Source organism: Durio zibethinus, chromosome 15 (assembly GCF_047325235.1).
Source record: "Durio zibethinus cultivar Kanyao isolate XHJ-2024 chromosome 15, ASM4732523v1, whole genome shotgun sequence".
NCBI lineage: Eukaryota > Viridiplantae > Streptophyta > Magnoliopsida > Malvales > Malvaceae > Durio > Durio zibethinus.
In genome coordinates, this window is record NC_143176.1 from 17,965,609 (window position 1) to 17,971,831 (window position 6,223).

General features: G+C 30.3%; 1 pseudogene across 1 annotated transcript; it reads right to left on the bottom strand.

The window, feature by feature from the left end:
- Positions 1-1,415: 1,415 nt before the first annotated feature.
- Positions 1,416-5,514, bottom strand: LOC149514729 (BURP domain protein RD22-like; annotated as a pseudogene). The gene is made up of 5 exons (XR_016327977.1): positions 5,453-5,514; positions 3,051-3,159; positions 2,812-2,925; positions 2,396-2,467; positions 1,416-2,305 (listed from the first exon to the last, which is right to left on the bottom strand). The product of XR_016327977.1 is annotated as a BURP domain protein RD22-like (transcript).
- Positions 5,515-6,223: the final 709 nt, after the last annotated feature.

The window sequence follows — 6,223 nt, forward strand, 5'->3', positions numbered from 1 at the left end:
AACATTTACCAAATAGCAAGATTTCTATTATGATTGTTTATGTTGACGATATTGTCCTCACAAAAGATTATAAATAAGAAATAGTTGGATTGAAGACTCTTCTAGCTAAAGATATTGAAATAAAGTACTTGGAATAGCTTCAGTATTTTATTGACATGGAAATAGCACAATAAAAAAATGGTACTTCAACTTCACAATGAAAATATGTATTTGATCTTTTCAAAGAGATAGAGATGCTTGGGTGTAAACAAATAGATACTTTGATAGATCTAAATGTCAAGTTGGGAGCCAAAAATGGAAGTCCTCTTACAAACAAAAGCAAACACCAGAGATTCATCAAAAAGTTAACTTATTTGGTGCACACTAAACCCGACATTAGCTTCTCTGTAAGTATAGTAAACAGATTTATGAATAATCCTACAAAGACACATATATGGGGTAGTATACCAAATCTTTCAATACTTAAAGAAAAGTTCGAACAAAAGGTTGCACTTCAAAAAAGCACTAAACAGAGATGTGGAGATTTTTTCAAATACATATTGGGTTAGTTCTATGATAGATCGGATGTCAACTACAAGATATTGCATATATGTGTAAGGCAACTTGGTTACCTGGAGGAGTAAGAAACAAGCAATCGCAACCCGAAATAATGCTGAAGCTGAATTTAAGGTAACGTCTTAAAAGACTTGCGAAGGAATTTGGCTTGAAAGAATGCTAAAGGAATTAAAGAAGTTAGCTGCAAATTCAATGAAGCTATTTTGTGATAATAAAGCCACTATTAACATTGCCAAGAACCCTATTCATCGTGATCGAACGAGATATGTAGAGATTAATTGCCATTTCATCAAAGAGAAGATTGAAAAATGTACAATCAAACTAGTCTACACTTTAACAGAACATCAAGCAGTTGACATCCTCACCAAGGACTCCTTGGCAATTGTGAAAATTTGAAATCTAAGTTGGGCATGATTGATACCTACTACCCAATTTGAAGGAGTGTGTGGAAAATTGATTCTTAGCCTTTAGGATTAGTTGTCATTTATTTAGTATTTCGGATTTTTTTTTTTGGTTGTTTCTTAAATAAAAAGGATTTAATTCATTGACTAAATTTATATTTGGTAGTTTTTTTTTTAAGTATTTTTGGTGAGTTGTTATTATCTTTAGGATATTATTCAATTTGAGTAATTTGATGTTTAGCTATATAAATCCTCTTGTATTCTATAAAATTTTCTTAAAATTTCATAAATAAAATTCTATGAATTTCTTCAATAGCACTTACAATCTTTCTTTTAGTTTTAGTTAGATTATGAATTTCTATGCAAAAACACTCACAAAACGTCAAACTATGAATTAGTGTCCAGAAGAATTTTGTGCATTCAAAATTATTGTAATACAAACCATTTTCTAACACATGATTGTGTATTATCTTAATGCTTATTTTATCATTAAAGTTCATAAATTAACATCAAATACATGAACATAATTTACAATAGAGTAGGATTGAGTACACACAATTGAAACTAGGAGAAAGATTCAACTTATTGAACAGGATGAATATAGCCGACCATGCACTTATATATATCGTAATAATAACCTTTCTGCAGTTCTTTGATTAAATTGGTTTAATTGGAAACCCAGACAAGGGTCTCTTTGGTGAGGATATGGCAAATGGGGACAGTTCCTGGCTCAACTTTGAGGATCTGAAAAGCTAAGTGATCTGGGCTACAAGCCGACGTATCTTTGTGGCAAATAGCCAAGAGTTTAGCTTCTGTACCATCTGCGCCAACCAATGGAAGAATACACCGATGTTTTATCAATTGAATGACATAAAAACACAGCATATGCATATTTCTGTTTGTGGCACACTATTTCCTTTTCCCCCATCTTTTTCACCTCCTGAGCAATAAAAAACTCTTGGTTTTGAGATTCTTTTTCACCTCGTTTGACAAAACCTGGATGTTTTTCCCAAATTCTGAAACACTCCAATCGACCTATGACTCTAATGATGTGGCGCAGTATCTTTCTTCCCCTTTAATGGCTGATATCTCACAGTTTTGAATCGTTTCTTTCATTAAATTAGCCTCTGCTGACTTGGCTTCCAATGAGAAGTACTTCAAAATATCAGGGAACTTTTCACTTGAAAATGGTATCGACTCTGCAACTGGACGAGGAAAGAATATAGCCTTGTTCCTTGTCTTTAAGATCTCCTTTACTTTCAACATCCTACCAGGAAGTAGTTGGTTTTCGAAGAAAAAGATCATAGTGTCATCGGCTGCAGCATCTTTATTTCCAAATCCCTTTCTTCCTACAATATTTAGTTAGCAAAAACATGTCAGTACTGTACTTCGGATATATATAGCAAGTGAAAAGTAGAACCACAAATGAAGGCTGTCACCTCTAGGTGATCTGCTTCCTCCATTGGATGATGCGTATTCCTTTATTGAATCAGCCAAAGCTTCGTTGTTTCCTACATTTAGTAAGCGAAACACATGTAAGTATTTTGGATGCCTTCTAAGAGAATAGCAATATTGCAAGTGAAAATCATATCCATAAGGCATTATCACTGCCAGCTCTGCTGCTTGGATTTGAATATCTGGTATAGGATACGATGATGTCTACCACTCTATCTGCGTTTGTGTTTTCCTTTACCATACCAGACAAGGCTTTCACGTTTCCTACGTTGAGTTAGCTCAAGGATATAACGTTAGAATCCTTATTTGAACTTCATATTTCCATTATTTAAAAGATTAATAAAAAAATTAGGGAAAAAAAAAAAAACAAAGAGGGAGGAGAATATTAAAGAAGAATTACCAGATTTTTCACGTTTGGGTCTGCTGCTTGGGGTTTGATAATGCACATGGATCCCGAGGACGTCTGTCACCTTCGCGTTATAATGGACCATATCGGCCAATGCTTTGATATTTCCTATATTTAGTTAAAAAAAAAAAAGCTCAAAAACAGAAATCTTACATGCATTTCATATATACTATTATTATTATTTAAATAATTAAAAAAATCTAGAAAGAGAAGAGGGGATAATAAAAACCAACCAGCTGGCTTTAAAAGATTTTGCAAGGTCTTTGGCATTGGAGTGTTTGGGAACACAGATTTCCAGTAATTTTCTGCAGGAAGAGCAGCATGACTTCCTACAAAAGCAAGCTGCCAAAAAAGTTTAATAAGTTTCCGTTAATATCTGTCATAACATTGAATCCGAAAATCTATAGTTAGATTTAACAAATAAATGAAGTTGTCACCAATCTTTTATTAGGTATGATTGATCACCTAGGAAATCTATCTTTTTAAGGAACTCTTAAGTTTGACTAAAGGTCTCTAAAAGAATAGATTTGAGTTTACTAATCAGAATAGGGTTCGGGAGTTCAGTTATATATAGGGAAGGTTATAGCACCTCCGCATGCCCATCCAAGAGATGGTACCATATCATTTCAAATTTATCCTAAGGTTCAAAGTCTAATGGTTTTAAATTTTATGTTAAATATTGAAAAAAAATTTTTAAGATTCTTCATCAATCTGATAGAACTTTTAAAAAATACTTCCTCACCTCAAGAGTATTTAAGAACCCCATTTGATTTCTTAACGAGGTTCTGTCGTCGAAAAATGATTTATTTTTTTATTTTTATTTTAGAAATAAATCTAATTATTCTACCATTTAAGCCAAATTAGAAATATATTTTTTTAAATTTCTAAAATTTTCACCATTTGGGTCTATTTAAAAATTTTCTTTTTTTTTTTTTTCTTGGAAAGAAAATAATATGACAATTATTTTTATTGAAATTTCATCTAAATTATTCCACCATTTGAGTCAAATTTAGAGAAAATTTTTCACCTAGAGATTTCTTAAAAATTTATCATTTGAAATTTCTAAGAATCTTATCCTTAGATAATTATCAAATATTTTCAATCCAATTTTTTATGTGAAAGAGAATACAATTACTTATATTGAAATTTCATCTAAATCATTCTACCATTTGGATCACATTTAGAAGAAATTTCTAACCAAGAGATTTCTTAGGAATTTACCATTTGAAATTTTTAAAAATCTCATCTTTGGGTAATTTGTATTGAATTCCAAAAAAAAATTTATATTTTTATGCTTTTTATGTTTTTTATTTTTTTTTTTTGAAAATATATATTAATTATTGTTGTTAAAATTATATATATATTATTCTACAATTTTGGATAAATTTAGACAAAATTTCTCACCTAGAAATTTTATAAAATTTTCATCTGAAATTTTTACAAATTCCATCATTAGATAATTAATATTTATTCCCAAAATTTTTATTTTTATTATTTTATTTTATTTTGATAAAATAAAAAAAACAAGTAAAACAAATAAATTATATAAAATAAATAAGAAAATACCAAAAATATGAAAAACGGCTTGGCTCAGGCTTGGGATACGACTTGGCTCAAGACCAAAAATCACGGCTCAAATGCGCAACTTGGGATCTCAGTTCGGCTCGACTGGAACCCAGACAGAGAAACGGGTCACTGGTTTAGGTGCGCTACGGATCGGGTCGGATCTTGGCAAAACGCGCGGATCCTGTGGGTTTACTAATGCAAAAACGACGTCATTTTGGAGATGGTATATAAGACTGAAGATCGATTTTTTTTCAGAATTCCCTTATCCTCTTCTCTCTCTTCCCTTCTTTTCTCTTTCTTCTCTCTAAATAATTTTAGATTTCGATTGAATTCCTACCAGAATCTGGAAAAAGCCGCTGGAAACTTCAAATCTAGCCGAAAAACTCGTCGAAAAATTTAAACTTCATTGAAAAATTTCATCAGATTCTGAAAAATTTTCAAAAATTTTCCAGAAAAAGCACTCTAAAAATTCAAAAAAAAAAACTTCTAAAAATCTTATACTGCCTCTAAACACTTTTTGCTTCTGTTTCCTCTTTGTTTTCCTTTTTTTTTCTCCCTAATTCCTGTTCTTCTTATGTGTGATTTATGGACCTATCCAACTCTGACAATTCCCAAATCACAGCCAAATTTATTCCAATTTTTTTATCATAATCTTAACCGAAAATTAATAATAAATAAATAAAAATAAAAAAGATAAATATATTAATAGATAACAAAAAATAATTAGATAAATAAAAAAATAGATAAATAATAATAATAAAAAAGCATATAAATAATAAAAATATTAATAGATAAAAAAATAAAAAATAAAAAATAAATATTAATAAATAGACAAATAATAAAAATAAAAATAAAATAAAAGCCGATTGGGTCAGCTAATTGAATCATGAATTGAACCCAATAGACTTAAGCCCAAATCTTATTGGACCAGACTCGATGACCTTAGGTCGGATCAAATAGAATATCTACAATATCTATAGATAGTGCTATAAATAAATACATATATATATATATATGTATGTACGTGAAAGAGCTGTAAATATTTCTGAAGGACTAGCAGATCAATTACATTGAGAAGTAGAGTGAAGATGGGAAGGAAATGGAACTGATCCATTGAAATGCTATGGAATTTTAAATTATGGAAGATTGAGATGAAGTTAGAGTTTGTGGCTATAACTATATATATAGAGGTAGATAGAATTAATAGCAACACCACCGTCAATATTTGCTGCTCAATTCGTGTAATAGTGTTATAAGGATTGGATTCGTCGCATCCATTCACTTGCACAAGGGAAACAACAAAATAGAGAATTGATTTGAGGCGTCGGTAGAGTGAGAGACGAAGCAGTAGTCAACGGAGAACACTTCTTTTAGACTTTTAGAGTAAAATGACAACACACGATTTGCCATTTATATGTTTTGTTTTGTTTCTTTGTTTGGGTTAGAGAGCTTCGGAGAAAAGGGGAGTGCAGTGTTTAATTAGGCCTTGGCATGGGTGTATAACTATTCTTTCAGTACTGGCATTGTCTTAATTAATAATGCTAATTCGCTATTTTGCTTCTTGAAAGAAAATAGTGCTAATAGTGTGTTTGGTAGAATAGAAAAGTAGAAAGACGGAGAAAGGCTTAAAATAGAAAAAAAAAAAATTTTGATTATGTTTGATAGGAGAGAAGTGAGAGGAAAAATAACTTTTTTTATATATTTATTATTAAAAATAAATTATTTTAAATTGAAAAAGATAAGAATAAAAAATGAAAAAAAAAATAATTCAAGTGCTGCATATTTATAAGATTATTCATCATATTTAAATTTTACTTTTCACTTTTCTCTTCTTCAATTT